Source organism: Phoca vitulina, unplaced genomic scaffold, assembly GCF_004348235.1.
Source record: "Phoca vitulina isolate PV1807 unplaced genomic scaffold, GSC_HSeal_1.0 scaffold20, whole genome shotgun sequence".
In the NCBI taxonomy this organism is placed as follows: Eukaryota; Metazoa; Chordata; class Mammalia; order Carnivora; family Phocidae; genus Phoca; species Phoca vitulina.
In genome coordinates this window covers 35,918,990-35,939,970 of record NW_022589723.1, presented here as the reverse complement: position 1 = coordinate 35,939,970, position 20,981 = coordinate 35,918,990, and positions in this window count along the sequence as shown.

Below are 20,981 nucleotides of genomic sequence, written 5' to 3'. Positions count from 1 at the left end.
GCTTAGGCAAACAACATTCAAAGAAAATCAAAACTAGGATTTAACATCTGCAAACGTGGATTATTGAAACATAATTTTTCTCTCTAAAATAACCCTCATTTCTAGAGACAGCCAAATCAAGACTAATTTGTTTGCAAAACAAGTCCAATTTTAACAAACTTGGCCTAATTATTTACATAAGCTCAGCAAGAATGATTGATCATATAGATCTTTTAGAACCTGCTTTGCTGGGACTTTTTATAAGGAATCTCTAGGTTGAACTCTTAGTAGCCTCTCCAGGCCAGAAGCCTGGCCAAGTACTTGCCATCAGACATGCCTACAATACCTGCAGATTTAGGTGAAGTCCACTTGTCAAGGTCCCCAAAGTATCCTGAGGTTCCTGCACCTGCCAGGAAGTGACATTCTTTACTTACCTGGTAAGGCTGCTGGGAATTCTGTGAGCAAGGTATCAGGCCAACATTTCCAAGGGACTCTATTGGCTCCATGTTTCATAAAGTCAACCTTAGTTCCTTAAAGCTGTTTGGTCATATCTGAGTCTATGCATGTCTCTTAAATATGACATTCCTGTCAAAGCCTTGGTAAAATAACCATTGTTTCCAATGGTGTCCTGTTACAAGGACAACAGATTTTTTTTGTTGTTTATTTTATACTTTATTTTTTTAAATTAACATATAACATATTATTTGTTTCAGGGATACAGTAGGTCTGTGATTCATCAGTCTTATGCAACACCTACCGCTCACCACAACACATACCCTCCCCAAAGTCCATCACCCAACCACCCCATCCCCCCACCCCCCTCCCCTCCAGCAACCCTCAGTTTGTTTCCTAAGATTAAGAGTCTCTTATGGTTTGTCTCCCTCTCTGGTTTCATCTTGTTTCATTTTTTTCCTCTCTTCCTCTATGATCCTCTGCCTTGTTTCTTAAATTCCACATATCAGTGAGATCACATGATAATTGTCTTTCTCTGATTGACTTATTTCTCTTAGCATAATACCCTCTAGTTCCATCCACGTCGTTGCAAATGGCAAGATTTCTTTTTTTTTTTTTTTTATGGCTGTGTAACATTCCATTGTATATATATGCCACATCTTCTTTATCTGTTCATCTGTCGATGGACATATGGGCTCTTTCTATAGTTTGGCTAAGGAGAACCGATTCTTATTGAACTTATGCAAATGACTATGATTGCCATGGAAGAAAGAATACTTACTGAGATTTTTGAATTTTAGAGGGTTCAGGTAAAGAGAAAAGTTAAACGCTTGCATTTGTTTACAAATGAATACTTTATCATGTTTCTGTAAATCATAGATAAGATAGCTTAAGAGAAAGTTTCCTTAATCTGGAAGAGCAAACATTAGAGAAACAGCAGTGTTTTAAACAAGAGTCACAAAAACCTATAATCATTTTTCCCAATTCACTTAGTCCCATGTTACTATTCTTGTTCAATTTGAATGCAGCCTTAGTTAGTTCTGGAAATTCTTACCCATTTCAGTTTTAGGATTTTAAAGACATCAAAAACCTGTATTTGCTTTAAAAATCCTTTTTATGAATTTCCTTATAGATGAAACTCATTTTGTAAGAGAATAAGAACAATTATAAATGACAGAAACTCAGAAATGGACCTTGTTAACGATCTGGGTTTATTATGATGCAATTGACAAGGAAATTCAGTTATTTCTGTGACACATACACTTCAGTAACTAGGATATCGAGTGATGATGACCTTATACCAGAAGGTAACATACCAAATAAACAAGCCTAATTAGTCAACAAGCCTTCGTTTACAATTTAAATCTTGGGGAAATTTGTTAAACCCTTAGAAAGTTTTAAAACACTTGCCTAAGTAGGATTAAGGATCACTAAAGACCTACTAAAGGCAAAACATAGAAACTGATTTTTCTGGGCAGACAAAGAGCAAACAACTTTGTTTACATTTTTTATCAAGAGCAGACCAACAATTCAGGAAAACTTGTCTTTTTGAACAGAGAGGAAGCAGACTTTCAATTTCATACCGATGTACTTTAAAATCCATTCATTTCAATTTTAGTTCATTCTGACCACACCTAAAATTACTTTTCAAAGATTTCCCCTCACAAACCCTCTACAACTTTCCTTTGCATTTCAGATTTTGTCCCAAGACATTTCCCTCCAAACAACCAGTCTTATTTTGGACAAAATTACCTTATTTTACCTTTAACAAAAATATATGCCCATTCCTTTTATCTTTTTTACGCACACAGAGTTGCTTCCCTTATTTCCATCAGGCTTAATTATATTAGCAGAATTTTGCACTCTTAGAAACCTTAGACTCCAGTGAAGACTAAGTAGTAACCAGTTGTGAACTGTTACAGCAGAACGTTTTAGAGGGCAATTAATGAATCCGTTAAGCACAAAGCGTGTTTACCAACAGATGCAAATATCCTTCGTTTTTTTTGCAATAAGAAGTCAAAAGCACAAGCCTACATCCAGTACTCAATGCTTTAGCACTTTATCCTATTTGGAAAAGACCTAGATGTCCAATGAATTTAATCCCATTTATCATCCAAGCAAAACTTTAAAGTTTCAGGTTACCAAAGACTTTGAAAGCTATCTTAACAATTACCCATGAAAACTGAGACAGACAAGATGGTTAACCATCATCTGAAGTCATCTTTTTGCTAACAAATTGCAACAGAGATAACACAGCTTATTTGACCTTTAGCAAAACTTGATAGAATAAAAGTTTCATAGTTAATGCTGACAACTCTAAAGATATAGGTCTATCTTAATTAAACCAACAAACTTAAATCAGTTTAAATACCGAATATGTTCCACCTAGATCCTCCGCATTGTCATTTTTTACCTGAGACACTGGTGGAGAAGTCTGAAGTCGCTGGTGTTAAGTCCAGGGGGTGCTCTTCACTCCCTGATAGGTAGGGTAGGACCCATGGTGACTGAGGTATAGGAACCATCTACACAGGCCAAACCCAAGGTGGTGCAGAACAGGAGGAGGGGGAGGGGAAGGCAGAAGAGGTGAGACGCCACCAAAAGGCAAAGAAAGAGTTCCCGATTCTAAACCTCATCAGTTCAGACAGATGAGCAGACACCGTGGTTTTTCCCACCAAAGTGGAAACATGCAGTCCATGTTGGACCAGAGAAGACAGGGAATTTCCCCGAAACAAAGGGAGTTTTAGCAGCTGCTTGGGAATATTCCTTAAAGTCCCCATCCCAAGGTAGACTAACCACAGTTGGCTCCAATTATAGCCATTAAGCTGGGAAATGAGGGAGAAGGCCCCACATCTATTAGGAGGAGGAAGAGTGAATTAGTGTCCCCTTTGCAAGGGATGGCCTGGGTTTATTTGGAGGAGATCTATTTAGGTAATTATCATCCAGTATGTCAGGAGGGAGTTCACTAGCCTGGTTGCTGACCAAACATGTTCTGCAAGAGGTCCTTAGGTCAGGGTCCTGGTGTAGGGCAATGAAGGCCTAGGTATGAGCAATGAAGGTGTTACAGGATTTCTTTTCCATTGGTGCCCATGGTTCTTGGTCATGCTGCTTTGAAGAATGAAGAGGTAGACAAGGAGAAGAGTGGTGCGCAGTAAAGCAAAGTTTATTGAGCAATAGCAAAGTGATAGTACAAAGCTCCCAAAGAGGAAGGGGACCCGAGAGGGTTGCCATCGGCGTTTCTAAGTCTCGGGGTTTTTATGGGCTTGTTAGCGGGCTGTTTTCATCTAATCAACCCTCCCTGCATCTGTCATCCAATCAGCCTTTTGTCATCTATCAATCACATGGAAAAGGTGGAGGGCTCCTTCCAGGGTGGTGTAAAATCCTTTTAAGGGTGGTTTCCTCTGTCCCTGCCTGCCTTTCTTCAAACTATTCTTCATCAAATGTACCCTAGGTCCATTTGCCCTATTTCCTGCAGAAGAGATCTGATAGATTCCACCGAGGCCATGCAGTGTTACAGGAGCTCAGTCCTTTCCTAAATTTTGCAATCTGAATTGTTTCCAGTGGGTTAAAAGCACCCCAAGGGAGATTCCTTGGGAACTGAAGAAAAGAGAAGAAAAGTAGAGAAGTTCCATTACCTAGAAAATTCCCCCTGACTCCCAGGTGGTGTCCCATGTGCAGGATAAGTCAGAGGTTCCTGGTGTCAAAGCAACCCAAGGCATACCCCGAACAAAATTGCTATGACCACTGCCACCAATAAAGGCCCCTGTAGGAGGGATGTTAGCATCTCCCTGCTTCCCCATTGCATCCTAGGCTACAAATGGGTGCCTGGTGTGTGGACTGAAATACTGTGCCTGAAGGTCATGTCCTATTTTACCTGGCCTTGAAGAACTTGCCATTTTTAACCCATGGAGAACACTACAAAAGTTTTACAAGGGGAAATTACCTAATTTTATAACTCAAGTAGTTAGAGGACATTGACAGAAGACCGTAAAGATAGAAATCCATCATGGTCTAAGTGACATTCCAACACATGTAGTCTTTATAGCCAACTTCCCTAGGAAAGGGTCCCCGGTTGGGTTTTAATTCAACCGGGTACTGGTTTTGGCTGGCTCCCAGTGGAGGTCTCATGGCCAGAAATGGCTGCACCAGGGATGTGAAGGGGATCGCATTAGACCAATGAGGAGGAAACCTCACATGGGAGTCGTAATATTGGCAGCCATGCTTATCACTTAGGTGGCTGTCCTGTACCCAAGACAGACAACTTTGTATAAGGACAGAATAAAGAGAGGGCATCAAGTTTCTGGGTCTTATTACCATCCCGGCCAGGGTACTAACTTCCAGCCAAAAGGCAGGCTTTCTCCCTCCCCGTGCCCCCCTGTAGAGTAGCCACAGGCTAGAGGATTACAGCCTGAGCAATCGACATGAATGTTCCAAAATGGTCTTATTGAAAAACCCCTGAAACGAGAGTAAAGGAAGAGAAGAGAAAGTACTCACCAAGTTTGCACCAAAGCTCAGAGTCCAGATGAAAAGACTCAAAGCCCCATGTTGGGCGCCAAATGATATAGTTTTTGGAAAGTTGGTGAGTTTGTGGGGTCCAGAGCCAACGGCCAAGAAAGAATTCTTGAGATGTCTTTGGTGCAAAATGGTGGTTTTATGAAAGCACGGGGACAGGTCCCCTGGGCAGGAGCTACTGCACTGGGGTTGTGAGGGGTGGCTGATTATATACTTGGGAGCTGGGGGCAAGGAAAAAGGGAGGTTTTCAAAAGAACTTTCACATGCTACAGAGGACCTCCAAGATACTGGAGGCCTTGCCATTGTCAAGTTAGGGTCGTTTTTCCCTCTAGCAGAGCATTCACATTAAGAGAGTTGGGAGTTTTCTGGAGGAACATTATACTCTGCCTGTCTTAAGTATTTGTCAATGGGCTGCAGGTTTTGTTTTTTTTTTTAAAGATTTTATTTATTTATTTGACAGAGAGAGCAGGAGAGAGCACAGCAAGGGGAGAAGGAGAAGCAGACTCCCTGCTGAGCAGGGAGCCCGATGTGGGGCTCGATCCCAGGGTCCTGAGATCATGACCTGAGCCACAGGCAGCCGCTTAACCAACTGAGCCACCCAGGGGCCCCTGGGCTGCAGGTTTTAAAGACATTTAATTTTATCTATATTTCCTTCTGGAAGTTAGGTTATTGATAAGAATGCTTTTTTCTTGTAAATCACTAAGACATTCATAAACTGAGGGAGCCTTGTGTCCTGCAGGACTGGAATCTCTATAAGTTAACCATTTGTTTTCCTTCCCTTAGCTTTAAGGCAATGAGGAGTGCCTGAGGAATGCGGCATACATCCCACCTGGGAGTGGGGGTGGGGGTGTGGTTTGTGGGGTGTCAGCTTCTGCTTTGTCCTCAGCTTGCCTTCTGCTCCCTCATCAGATCCACTGCATGGTTTCAGATCCAGACCATTCTCCTCATGGACATGACAGCTTTTTTAGATTCTGCCAATGGAACTTAACTTTCTCTGCCTGAATTTCCTCTATTATTTTTTTAAAATTTATTTATTTTAGAGAGAGAGTGTGAGTGAGGGAAGGGGCAGAGGGAGAAGGAGACAAGCAGACTCCCCATGGAGTGGAGAGCCCCATGTGGGTCTTGATCCCAGGACCCCAAGATCATGACCTGAGCTGAAACCAAGAGTCAGATGCTCAAGCCGACCCAGGTGCCCTGAATTTCCTCTATTATTAAAGTGCCAATAACCTTCTCTGTCTTGACAGTCTCCTCATCCTTTCAGAAAACACACACTTTTGGGGCGCCTGGGTGGCTCAGTCGGTTAAGTGTCTGCCCTCGGCTCGGGTCGTGATCCCAGGGTCCTGGGATCGAGTCCCACATCAGGCTCCTTGCTCAGCGGGGAGCCTGCTTCTCCCTCTGCCTGCTTGTGCTCTCTCTCTCTCTCTCTGACAAATAAACACTTAAAATCTAGAAAGGAAAGAAAGAAAAGAAAGAAAGAAAGGTTTCCACTTTTGGAAACCCTACATTGTATCACGACTTTATCTCCAACATCATCCCAGGCTTCTAATCCAGTCTGGGTCCCCTGGACCCCTCAGGACATTACTTGCAAGTACTCATCCCTTTGGTTCAGCTCTCAGCACAATATGAATGGTTTGTCATTCATTCAACAAACATGGCAGAATCAGCCCTTCCCTTAAATATCTTACAGCATATCTAAAAATTCTGAAAACCAATTCCAGCCATGCATTAGTTATAATTTGATTCCCAGTGGAAGAGAGGTTGAGATGAGGACCTTGAGAGGGATCAGAATTACCTAACAGGCTTATTCCAAATAGTCCTGTCCTAAACCTTATTACCCTTGGGGTTGGTTGATGCAACTTCACATGAATCTGACGTGTCACGAAACAGAGTTTGTAAGCAACTCTATGGCATTCACTCATATTCTAAAAATGAAAAACCACAGTTGAACTAGTGTGATGTTGCAGCAAAATTTTTATGACAAAATGTGGGCCGCTCTGCAGCAATCCCTCCCAATTCAATTTGCTGATGACTCACCCATTCCAATCTTTGAGGAGATGGGGAGAACCACACTCTGCATCTTTCACTGGGCATCAGTCTTTGCTGTTCGACTCCTCAGAGAGTTGCTGGGGGAAATGACAGAGCTTAGCTCAGTACCGGACAAAAATTTTGCATGGACATTCCCAAACTTAAAATGAACTGTACCCTGGATTTCGAACCAAACTGAAAGAAACCAAGGAAAACCCCTGAAGGTCAGAGTGTCAAAAATAGGAAGGTTTGTCAGTGAGGGCTAGTAATCAACTAGGAAGTAATTATTTTTCAGCTGCAGCTCTGTGTTTTCATTTCAATATTTCCCTGTAAGAAAAGCAACAATACATTCAGTGTGGGAGATTAAGATAAAACAAACCTGTATGAATAAACAGAAGTTACCTGTTAATTTAAGATGCAATTGCAAGGAAAAGAAACCCTCTCTAATTAGCTCAAAGCAAAAAAGGGAGATCACTGGAAGCACAGCAGGGACAAAAGAATTACAGCTTAATATTTACGATCTTTCCCCACTGTGCTTTTTAAGGAAACAAAATATTCTAAGATTTTATTTATTTATTTGAGAGAGAGTGCCCAGGCGCCCTGCATCAGGCTCCCTGCTCAGCGGGGAGTCTGCTTTACCCTCTCCCTTGCCCCTCCCCATGACTCCTATGCATTCTCTCTCTGTGCTCTCTCTCTCTTGACAGAGAGAGACACAGCGAGAGAGGGAACACAAGCACGGGGAGTGGGAGAGGGAGAAGCAGGCTTCCCTCGGAGCAGGGAGCCCGATGCGGGGCTTGATCCCAGAACCCTGGGATCATGACCTGAGCCGAAGGCAGACCCTTAACGACTGAGCCACCCAGGCGCCCCTAAATAAATAAAATCTTTAAAAAAAGAAACTGAAAAAAAAAAATCCCTTTTTGGATTTAGAAGAATGGGGCTATGGGTAGGACATACTTACTATTTTAGAAGGTCGGGTAGGGAGGAAATGATTGACATCCATAGCACAAATATATTGCCATCCCATTAACATTTCAGTGTGTTTGCTTGTATGATATGCTGTTTATATCATAACAGTATACATGTATTAACCATAAGAGACTCTTAATCATAGGAAATAAACTGAGGGTTGCTGGAGGGGTGGGGCGGTGTGGGGATGGGGCAACTGAGTGATGGGCATTAAGGAGGGCACGTGATGGTGGTGCCTCAGAGGCTCAGTCATTAAGCGTCTGCCGTGGGCTCAGGTCATGATTCCGGGGTCCTGGGATCGAGCCCCACATGGGGCTTCCCGCTCCATGGGAAGCCTGCTTCTCCCTCTCCCACTCCCCCTGCTTGCGTTCCTTCTCTCACTGTGTCTCTCTCTGTCAAATAAATAAATAAAATCTTTTAAAAGTATTTATTAAAAAAGGAGGGCACGTGATATAATGAGCACTGGGTGTTATATAAGACTGATGAATCACTGACCTCTACCTCTGAAACTGATAATACATTATATGTTAGTTAATTGAATTTTAATAAAAAAGATTACACTGAAGAATTCAAAACTACAGATTTATTTTTTTAACAAACTTTTTAAAAAAGATTATTTATTTATTTTTCAGAGGGAGAGAAAGAAAGAGTGAGCACCAGGCGGCGGGGGGGAGGGTCCAAGGGAGAAGCAGGCTCCCCGCTGAGCAGGGAGCATGATGCGGACTCAATCCCAGGACCCTGGGATCATGACCTGAGCTGAAGGCAGACGCTTAACTGACTGAGCCACCCAGACACCCCCAAAAATACAGATTTAAAAAGCAATAGGCAATGAAAACTTTTAATGTTTTAAGTCTATTAAAATGAGTACACGTCTTCAGTTCTCAAGCATATCTAAGTACTAAAGGAAACCATGGATCTAATATTGAAAGTAAGTTTTGAACCACATTATATTATGACTGAATAAAAGAGAAATGACATTATAACTAAAAAAAAACCTCGAAACAGTATACATGTATTAATATGCTTCATATACTATATATGCATCTCTGTCCCTTGGGTTTGTTTAGTTGTATATCATAAGCATTTCCTCTCATCATTAAAAATTTTCTCCAAGTACTTTGATGGTTGCATAATACTCCATTGTATGAATATTCGTGTATATATATATAGGTACATATATATACATATATGAACTATTAGATATTTATGTGATTTTCAAGTCTCCACTACTTAATATAAAGCTGCAATAAACATTCCTGTACCTTAATCTTTGTGCATATTTCTGATTATTTCCTCAGAGATACCTAGAAGTGGGATTACTAGATCAATGCCCAATAAATATTTTTCTACTTCCAATTAGTTTTCTAGAAAGTTTGTACCAACAGGTCCACCCATGAGCAATGGCTGTGTGGTCAGCTCATTTTAGCACCAGCTCTTACCCATTTAGAAAAACAAAACAGGAGCACCTGGATGGCTCAGTTGGTTAAGCACCTGCCTTAGGCAAGGGTCACGATCCTGAGGTCCTGGGGTCCTGGAATCATGGCCTGGGTCAGACACTCTGCTCCGTGCGGAGCCCCCTTCTTCCTCTGCCCCTCCCCCCACCCCAACCCCAATTGGGCTCGCTCTCTCTCAAATAAATGAATAAAATCTTACAAAAAAGAAAAAGAAAACAAAACATGAAAGTGGACATTGCCACTATATACAGTTTTTGCCAATCCCATGTGTTGTATTTAATGCCCCACTTAGGCTGACCAAAGTTTAAAGCTGAGATTTTCAAAATACGGTCCCCAGGGCAGTAGCATCAGCATCACCTAGAGCTTATTGCAAATGCAAATACTTGAGCTCTACCCTAGACCTACTGCATCTCGCAAACTCTGGGGGGTGGAGCCAACTTGCGTTTTAGTAAGTCCTGTAGGTGATTCTGATGCCCCTCAAGATTGAGAACCACCAGCTGAAAGCATTGAAGAGCCCTTTCTAAGCCCTCCCAAGTATTACCCCCACTGAGTGCCATTTTCTGGGCCCTGATCATTTATAAGGAACAGTGTAACGTAGGATGAAGGCAGTAGTTTTAGTTAAGAGGGCCCGAGTTCTAAGTCCTGTATGACTCCCTACTGGGTATGCATCCAGACACATGTGATAATGACTTATTACACTGTTGTAGCTTACATTTCAAGGTGAACAGCTTTCTATATCATTTAGCCTAAATGAGACCCTGGAGGGAAGTTTTAAGCTAAGTTACCCCAGATGTTTCATGGTTACGCAAGAGTGCAAAACAAAACATGTTTTCCCCGCTGAATGAAAACACAATATAAGTTTTCTTTAGCAGCTGTGGCTGGAGATTGCAAAATGGAAAAATCTGGCTACCCTCCAGGCCATTAGTTATCCTTTCCCCCTCCCCCAAGGGCAAAGGACAATCAGGCCAAAGAGAAGGAAAAACACAATGCTCCCAAGTTCACAGCTCATACTGAGAAATGAGGCTGCTCGGGCATCTGGAATATCAGAATAGAGGTAACGGGGGGGGGAGTGCAGAGCACCTCGCCCCAGCAGCTCTGGGTCAAACTCGTTCATTTGGAATGGTCCTGAGAGGTGTGGTCCCCAATCTTCATCTCAAAGCAGTGCATGCCAGGGTTTCAAAGCAGTGCGGTAGGCACTAGAAAAAATTGGGGTTTTTCAGTCTTTCCAGGGCCCTTCAGACAGCATGGCAGCAATGGCTGTCTTCTTCACCTGGATTTGATAACGCCCCCTGCCCCCCCCCCCAACTTCTGAGGTTGTTCGGGCCTTAGTCCCATTGTTCCTCTAGAAGAATGCAAGGTGGGAGAACTGGGAAAGTGTAGATTTGGAATCAGACAGCCCATGTGTAAATCTTCATGCTCTGCCACATCCCAGGCACGTATAACCTTCAGCAAATCACTTAATTTTGCTAAACCTCAGTTTCTGAGCAGTACCTCATCGGGACTGCTGCAAGGGCGAAGTGAGGTCACGCGCATAGCACACGGTCATTGCTTCATGAAAGATCATCCCCTTTATCTCCTTACGGGACTTGGTGTCTTCTCACTGTCTCAGCCCCCACCCTAGTATGAGGAACACATAAATAATATTCTGTTGAAACTCGGAAGAAAAAAACCAGTCTCATCATGCAGTTCAAAATCCCTTCACAGTGAGGAAGTTCTTTTCTTTTCTAAATGCTCTTCTCGGGCCCCTGGGTGGCTCAGTCGGTTAAGTGTCTGCCTTTCGTTCAGGTCATGATCTCAGGGTCCTGGGATCGAAAGTTACGTGGGGCTCCCTGCTCAGCGTGGAGCCTGCTTCTCCCTCTCGCTCTGCTGCTTCCCCCTGCTTGTGCTCTCACTCTCTCTCTCAAATAAATAAATAAAATCTTAAAAAGAAAAAAATGCTCTTGTCTATCAGTCTTTTGATATTTCACAGTGACCCCAACGCCTCTTTCTCTGATGAGCATCTGAACTAAGAATTCTGCAAAAAGCCATCCTTTCATGAATTAGCCTGGGTCCCAGCCAGAGCTTCCTGTCTGGAGGGAGAAAGGAATGAGAAAGCGTGCAACGAGATGTGGAGTCATCTGCTTGGACCTTGCCAATCCTGGGCACTGAGCCTTCAAGATTCCAGCCCAGATCAGCCTCCAACTGAATTCTTTACCAACAGGTACCCAATGCTACTTCAAGTCTGTCTCAAAATCCCTGGTCCAGACTTCCCAAAGGCTAGACTTGACCTAAAACTCAGGCCATGTCCAGAATTATACCAGATTTCAACTGCCCTCCCAACCCCAGACCCTCCTTCTTGGCCTCTCAGAGACCAATCATTTAATGGCACTGAGGGATTCAAATCTGGAGAACAGGACAGAAACTGAGGAGAATTATTAATTTCTACCTGATTTAATGGAAATTTCTTACAGCGTGATTGATCTCCTTAGGACCCTGGTACATGGACCAGTGTTACTTAGCAATGGGTTCTGCCTCCACATTTCCAGATACTCCCTACCCTTTTCCATCCCCTCATTGCATGAAGCCTCTGAGAACTTAGAAGCTAAGGTCTGAATTTAATCTTGAAGATTAAACTTAAACTTCCAGAGTCTCACCTGTAAGGCCAAGACAGGATGCTTGCGTGCAGAGGGGCGCCTGGGTGGCTCAGTCAGTTAAGCGTCTGCCTTTGGCTCAGGTCGTGATCCCAGGGTCCTGGGATCGAGCCCCGCATCAGGGTCCCCATTCAGCGGGGAGCCTGCTTCTCCCTCTGCCCCTCCCCCCTGCTCATGCTCTCTCTCTCTCTCAAATAAATAAATAAAATCCTTAAAAAAAAAAAAAAAAAAACACTTGCATGCAGACAACATAACCTAATAATAATAGTCAGTAATGAAGGTATGGAGGTTCCCAACCAGTGCTTGCGGTCTTACTGTTTAAAAATATCTTAGCTGGTCGGGGCGCCTGGGTGGCTCAGTCGTTAAGTGTCTGCCTTCGGCTCAGGTCATGATCCCAGGGTCCTGATCGAGTCCCACATCGGGCTCCCTGCTCGGTGGGAAGCCTGCTTCTCCCTCTCCCACTCTCCCTGCTTGTGTTCCCTCTCTCGCTGTCTCTCTCTCTCTGTTAAAAAATAAATTAAAAAAAAAAAAATCTTAGCTGGTCCTTCCAAAAATAGATGTTGAATTTTATTTTGTACATTCACTTCTGAAATTCTTTGACATCATTCAAGTATTCCTTCATTCAATAAATATTTAATAAGTGCTTAATATGTACCAGAAGTACCAGGATACAGTAGGATTAGAGTCATGAGGAAGACATACGTGTTCCTGCCTTCATGGCATTTACTACCTATTGGGAAATTTAGACATCAAACAGAGTCAAAATTATATATGAGCACTCTGAAAGGGTCAGCACAGAACACTATGAAAGTATTTATTGATCAAGTGTGGCTGTACCATATTGGGTTATGATTTTCAGAGTTTTACCCTGTGCCTTGCGACCATTGAAGCAAGTATCCAATTTTGTGCCTCCTTGCCTTTCGTGTGACCAACTCATCCTTGCTTGCATGGATGCTTGCACTTTCTTGGTTTGGGCACTAAAAGTCCCATGGTCAGAGAAAACCCTCAGTCTTGGGCAAAACCAGGATGGGTTACTTACACTTTCTTGCCTCACAAAAAGTTTGAAGTGGAGTTCTCTGGCTTTTGTTTCCAAAAGCCTGAGTCCTTTAGGATAACTGACCCGAATCCTTCAAAAAGGCAATGCTGTGAAGCAGCAACAACAACATAAAAAGTTGGAGGCATCTTCTAGATTAGAATAGACTAGAAGGACATAAAGGGAAAATGTAACGTGTGACTCTTCATTAGATCTTGGTGTTTATTTTTAAGCATAAAAAATTATTGGAATGGAACATTTTGGGGGAATGTGACTATGAACTAGATATTTGGTGATTTCGTGGAACTATAGATAATTTTGTTAGATGTGACCATGGTATTGCAGTTATGTAGGCAAATGCCCTTCTTTTTAGAAGACATAGGCTGGAGTACACAGAGGTCAGGCCACAATGATGGCAAAATTTTCACAATTTTTTTTTTAAAAGCCTTATTTATTTACTTTAGTGGGGGGGTGGGCAGAGGGAGAGAGAGAATCTCCAGCAGACTCCCTGCTGAGCACGGAGCCCGACGTGGGGCTCAATCTCACTACCCTGAGATTGTGACCTGAGCCGGAACCAAGAGTCGGACGCTCAACCGACTGAGCAACCCAGGTGCCCCAAAACTTTAACAATTATTAATCCAGTGGCGTTTTCAGGGATGTGTATTTATTATCCTTTCAACCTTTCTCTATAAAAGTAATACAAAGTTTTGGGAAAGAAGCCAGCAACCATTGAGCAGGATAGTGTTGAGATGAAGCAACTTCTCCTTAAACCAGAAAATGATTCCTCTAGAATGGAAGCAAGACTAAAAGGGAGGAAAATAAGTGTGTGTTGGTGGTGTTGACTCTAGGCACATGGGATCATAGCAAGCCTAGCAAAGATCCACATGCCCCAAACTTGGCATTGAAGCAGTCAAAAGAGCCCCTGACTGATGATATAGACATCTCAGTAGACGGATTCCTGAGCAAACAGATGACTGGTGACCAGTTGTCTGAAATCTTTATCCAAGTTCAAGTTATGGGAAGAGCCTGAACTAAAGCTGATACTCAGTTTCTGTTACCCCAAAGAGTTACATTTTCTCCACATCTGAGTTTATGGATTTTATTATCTTATGCACTAAACTGCTGACTCCAGAAAGGAAGTCTACCCAAGTAAGTGATATTTTCGCTGAAATCTGAAAGATGAGTAGGATCTTGGGCCCCCCAGATACTCCCCAAGTATCTGTGGGTATTTCCTGTGGTGTCTCCCATGTCTGAATGGACAAGTGTAGCTAGGCATCACCTGGTGTCTACAGATTATCCTTCTTCTACCATCTCAGCACTTCTCTGCTAGACAATGCCCTCTGCCCTGGACACAGCTGTGTCCGCCAGGTACCTCGGGCTCCCTCCTGCAGCCAAGGAGGGGCACAGGAAGCTCCAGAACTGTGAGATGTTGTTGTATGCAGTGGCAAAGAATGCCTCCCCCTTTGTGTGTATGTTCAATCGGTGAGGTCCCAAAGTCATACTCTTTCTGCCCAAATAGTTAAAGGGGTTATAGGGAAACAACCCTGTCAGGGTTTTGTTTTTTTTTTAAGATTTTACTTATTTAGTTTGAGAGGGGGCGGGGCAGAGGAGAGGAGCAGAGAGAGAGGGAGAGAAGCAGACTCCTCAGTTGCGGGGCTCGATCCCAGGACCCCGAGATCACGACCTGAGCCGAAATCAAGAGTCCGGCGCTTAACAACCGAGCCACCCAGGTGCCCCTCAACCCTTTCAGTTTTAATGCATAAGCCCCAGCTTTCCATTCACACTCAGATCTATAACCACGGGGCATAAACAGGGGTGGGCAGTGGGGCCTTGGCCCACACACAAACACATGTCAGACTCTAAGCTGTCCCTCCAACTCACTCCTCCTTTTTGACAATGGAGGCTTTGTTAGTGGGTCTGGCTTGTGGTGCCTGGCTCCCACTTCCCTGGGATGACTGTCCTCCTGGGAGGAGCTTCAGTCCCTCCTGTAGAGATTTCTGGGTCTGCTCTCTGGTTCTCCGTATATGCCAGATCCATCTGAACCCTCGCTTGGGCCTACATTTTCTGTTCCTGTCTCCCGTTAGATGGGGATGCTTGAGTAAGAGACAGGGTCTTATTTGCTCTAAAATCTCTGAAAGGTGGCATGGGCCTGCCATGAAAGAGGTACTCAATTTATTTTTATTGGAAGACCATCCCACCCTCGTCCAGCAGTCACTGGACTTCAGATGGAGACCACCTCAGATATTGTTTAAAACACAGATTTCTAGGGCCCCATCCCCAGAGACCTGATTCATTAGATCTGGGGTAGGGGCCCAAGAACTGTGTTTTAATAAGATCCCAGATAATCATGATGCAGATGGTCCTGGAATCTCTCTTTGCCTCTACCTCGGGCAGGCTTGAACCAGGAACACTACTAGCCCTTCAGCTCCTTTGTGAGAATTAGAAATAGGCACCCTTTCCCTTTCTAGTTGCACCAAGTTCAAGGCCAGGGGCATCCTCAGTGAGCAGAGTTTAGGCTGTAATTTCAGCCCCTTCAGCCCCTTCTCCAAGCATTCTTGTGCTGTGCACAACATGCATAACTGTTTCCAGCAACCTGGTCTGAAGCCTGCTCCTGCTAAGAAATAGTACAACAGAGAAATTCATCTTTGAGTCACCCAATATCTCAGTAAACTCTAGGAAAATTCTGGGATGGAACTGTACTGGCTACTTCCTCCTGGAGATCAGGTGAGCCAGTAGGCAGTCTCCAGACCTGTTGAGGGGAGGGGTCTGGAGAACAGGAGCTCAGAAGATCTAACACAGAGGTTCTTAACCTATACTGTGTATTGGAATCACTTTGGGAGCTTTGAAAGATTCTGATGCCCGCGTCTCACCCCCAGAACCTAATTGAGTGGATTCTGATGCAGCCTGGGCATCAGAGTGTTTTAAAGCTCCCCAGGTGATTCTAACGTGCAGGATCTCTGACCTACTAGAGCCCTCACTCCAATCAGAGAGATGCATTGGCCCCTGTGTATCTTCCTAAGAATTGCGAGGACCAAGCGTGGGCTCACCCTTCCGAGAGAATGCAGCTGGCTCTCTCGCTCTGTGTGGTCCAGCTTTGTATAAGTTCTCCAGGCTTTGCCTCAATAAGATAATGAGCACTTTTGTTTGTGCTTCTTGGCATTTCTGCCAATGACCAAAACCTTGCCATTTCTGAACACTCTCCTAGACCTATGCTCGCTTCCCTCCCCCTACATCAAATCCATCTATTTTGAATGTTTCATACTCCCCATCCTTTTGACAAGCTAATCTTCCACAAGGCACACACAGCAGGAAAGCTTAAATACTCTCTCTGAAGTGTGTGCCAACACAATTTGATAATATGCCAAAAGGAAATAATGTCATAACAGCAAGATGTTACTTTTACATGGTGGGACCCAAACTTGAGATGTGGTTGTTTTGGGCGGGGAGGGACCTCAAACTTAGGGGGGTGGGAGACAGGAGCTGAGATCCTTTTGGAAGCCCCCACTGTTTTTTCCACTTGCTGCGATGGCTAGTCTTCCACTAATCACGCTGGTCATGCTACTCTCACAAAGGGATGGGAAGAAAGAATAAAGAATCCAATTCTCCTATTAGAATATGAGCTCCTAGAAAGAGAGACCACATTCTGTTCGTTTTTGAATTCTACCTCATTCTTACCACATAACGTGTATACTTTTGCCATGCAATACGTGTTATTGAGTGGTCAAATTTTTCAAATTCAAACTCAACACCAATTTATTGAGTGGCTACTATGTCCTGGATCCTGAACTAGATACATTCATCCATTATCTCATTCAATCTTAGTAAATCCTCAGGCACTAGTAAGGATACAGGCTAAGCTGCTGTAACAAAAATATCTCAAAATATAGGATCAAACAGGGTGTGAGTTTCTTTTTTTCTCAAAAGATGGTCCAGATTATGGTCCCCTGAACAAGTCCAGGGCTTGGCTGTTGGTTCTGCTATCTTTTTTTGTTTTTTTTTTTGTTTTTTTAAAAGATTTTATTTATTTATTTGACAGAGAGAGAGAGAGACAGTGAGAGAGGGAACACAAGGAGGGGCAGAGGAAGAAGCAGGCTTCCCGCTGAGCAGGAAGCCCAATGCGGGACCCGATCCCAGGACCCTGGGATCATGACCCGAGCCAAAGGCAGATGCTCAACAACTGAGCCACCCAGGTGCCCTGGTTCTGCTATCTTTAACATGTGCTGGTTACTTGCTCCTGCACTTTCATCCTCGGGTCCTACATGGCTGCTCCAGCTAATAGGCAGAGGGACAAGGTCAGGGAAGAAGACCCACAGTTCTAGAAACACCCTAGAAGTGGGAGCAAACATTTTGCTCACATCTTATTGGCCAGAATTTAGTTGTGTAGCTATAAAGATACGCAAAGCATACTGGGAAATGTAATCTCTAATTAGGTGGTTCTGTAACCATCTACAGCTGGGGATTGGTTTCATTAAGCAAGGGAGAATGTATATTGATGGACAAGTCTCATAAAACACCTCATTGCCCGTGGATGGGTATCTTGGTTCTTATTGAAGCTAGAAATAGATTATAGAAAGATGCTGATTTCCTGCCCGGAGAGGTACTCTGTTTTGTCAGTGTATTCGGAATTAAGTTGGCTCTGAGAGGCTACTTCAACTTATTGGAGTTTGCTATATTGACCCACCCCAAAATACCAATTACTTAATTGACAATGGACGAAGACACGTATCAGGAACTAGAATGTTTGCGTTCCCCATTCAGGCTGAGATTTTCCTTGGATGGAGGTACTTAGAAGGCCACATCATGCCGTATGCTGTCAGATCCTGAGCGTCTATTCTGCGCCACATGCTGCGCTAGACTGTCTTCCGCAATCTCATTTGATCTACAGACCCAACTCAATGAGGTAAGGATCATCCAGAGCATTTTACAGGTATGAAAACTGAACAGCAGAAAGGTTATGTAGCTAAGGCATGGCAAGGCTGGTGGCAGGATCCAGGTCTATTTGATTCAAGAGCCAGTGCTTTTCCACCACACACTACTGCTTATGTGGGAGCTTCAAGACATCCTCAGTCATGTTTCCTGGCTGTGCCTCTTTGTACAGATTTCTGCTATGGCATTTAATGCAGTAGACACGTTCTATTACTGAAGGCCATCTTTTCTAGGCTCCCTCCATCTCCTGGTATTCATGGATCATGTCTTAGTCATTTTACAAAATTAAGGCTAGCACGAGGCCTGGTGTTTGTTACACACTGAAACAAATGATTACGTGAGTAAATAAATCACCCTCCTTCCCCTACAGTTAAAACCAGACCCTTTGCTGAACCCCCACCCCCATCTTACCAATTTTTCCTTTCAATATTTAGCACACTCCCAATTTCCCTACATCAATATCTTATTCTGAGTCCTTGGTTTGCTGCTCTAGGGCCAGGGACACTCAAAAATATTTCCAGTTGATTCCCAAACAACAATCTTTCATTTACTGAAATGGTCTCCCGGGGTTGAATTTTTGCTTCAACCTAACCTCAGTCCATCCTGATGACTTGTTAATTAGTATTTCCTTCTGTTTCATCTTCAGAAACTATGGGGGAAAACTATTTCCCACTTTGAGTTTGTTATAAAAATGAGCCCTCAGGATTCTAGGGAAAGGGAATGATGCCAACTCCAGGCTGAGGTCATGATTTTGCTGAAGGAGACTCTGCTAATCATCTCAGAGCTGATGGAAACTCCTGCAGTGATGCTCAACACAGGCCTGGGTGGGGCTGGCCTCATCCCCTGGCCACAGCTCTGTGAAGGAAGGAGTTGGAAATGAGAGAGGCCCTTTAAAATTCCTTCACCAGTGGCACAAAGGATGGGTGTGTGGGTAGGACAGATCAAATCAAATCAACAAACATTTCTAGATGCAGGGCTTTCTGCTAGACAGGATGGGGGCTGTAACAAGGACAGAGAGGTCTTTCTCTCAGTAATAAATTTACCCGCTGAATCATTTGTTTAAGCATACAAGAAATACCAGTGAGCCTCATTAGAGCTCATTTTCCTCATCTGAAGAGTGACTGAGTTGGACTCCTCCCATGAAGCACTACCCATAATGTAGATGGCGGTGTCCGTCCTTCCCTCCCCCAGGCATCATGCTAAACCAACTATTACAAATGAAAAATTCATGTGAAGTTGCTTTAAAAATTCTATACAAGTTTTGCATTCAATTCCAAGTATATATTTCAAGCGGTTGTGTGTGTGTGTGTGCATGTGCGTGTATGGTTCTTCACTCAGGGGAGCCCTGGCAGAAAGGTTTATTCTTAGGGATACCCATTCCCTAAAAGGGGAGGCTCAAGACTGGATGATTTCTGACATCCTTTCTAGATTCAAAATTCTTGTATGAGAAGTCAGAAATAAATAATATCAGAGACAGCTTAAGTAGATATATTTCAACCTAAGGGCATGTCAATTTCATTTATTTTTTCTAAACTCCAACCAAAGAGAACACTTCTGCAGACGAGATTCACCCACCAACTGCCAGTTCTTAAACTATAGGAGCCTAGGAATCTATTTTTTCAGAACATTCCCCAGGGGACTCTTATCAGGCAGTTGGAAACTCTGAGGTGGGTATGTATGAATTCTTCATAAACTGTAGAATCTGGTACAAATATGAGCCATTACTGTGGGTATTGTGTCTTCGCCACATTGGAGGGTTTAAATGAGATAATGTGGATTGCTTTGTGAAAATCAGAAACTAAGGTTGTCAGAACGGGAGGTGTGGAGAGGGCTGCAAATCTCTCTTCTCTTCATCCTCATCACAGAGGACCGGGTGTAGAGAAGTTCTGTAAACTCTCCAGTCCTGGCAGGGGGCATGGTTTGCTTGGACCAGATCCTGTGCACTTCTTGCCTCTTCCTCCCTGTAGTTTACACGCAGGCTGTGAGCTGTTCTGGTACAGATCCCAAAGGTCTCTCTCTTCCTTCACTTACTCATTCTCTGGCCCCTTCAATCAAAAGAGAGATCTGACAAAGAAAGGGACAGGGCTTCCAGTCAAATCTTAAAAAGAAGGGCTGCCCTTGCAGCACCTCTGGGTCTCTCCTGGGGCCCCAGCCCCAGAACCCCAGAGTCCCATGCACGGTGTTTTTTTTGTTGTTGTTGTTGTTTTTTGTTTTACAAGGACAGTGCTTTCCAAGAGACCCCACTTCTTGAGCCTCTCTGGTTTGCTTCCCTCTGTCAAAACGTATTGGTTGAGGGGTCTGTTCTTTTAGAGCCCTGGGTTGGCAAATTAACATAATAAATGTTGCTTAAGGAGGTAAATGAAGAGCTTCATGAAAGCACATTCAGGTTTTATTTATGTCTATGCTTATGTCCCTCGTTTCTGGGTCACTTGTGCAGGGTTGCTATGGAACTCAGTTAAAGCTAAATATGAACAGGGTTTTCGAACATACTGGCATTTCAATAGCTCCCTTTATTTAGACAACAATATTTGAAGGCTTACTATATGCAGGGCATATTCTAAGAAGCAAATGAAAAGGGCATTACAAGGCAGTGGCTTTCAAACTTTAGTGAACTTTGGCATCACTTGGAAGGCTTGTTAAAACACAAAGTTCAGAATCCTAGATCCTGATTCGGGAGCTCTGGTTGGGCCGCGAGAACGTGTGTTTCTAACAAGTTCCCAGGTAGGGCCGGTGCTGCCGGTCCGCGGACCACACTTTGAGAACCATGGGTTTAGGGCATGGCAGGAACCAAGTCCCTGACCTCACAGGGCGCACAATCTAAGGTGTTCGTGCCAAGGAGGCTAACGGTGGAGACTTCGGTCGTCTTGGCAGGACCGTGGGGGGAGACACCAGCAGGAACAGACGCCCCTTAAGGTGCTGTCGGGCCATGCCACCCCGCAGGGTCCTCCGCCCACTGAGAAGTCAGAGGTGGGGCGTCCTCCCCTCTCCCCTCTCGGGGGCCGCTTA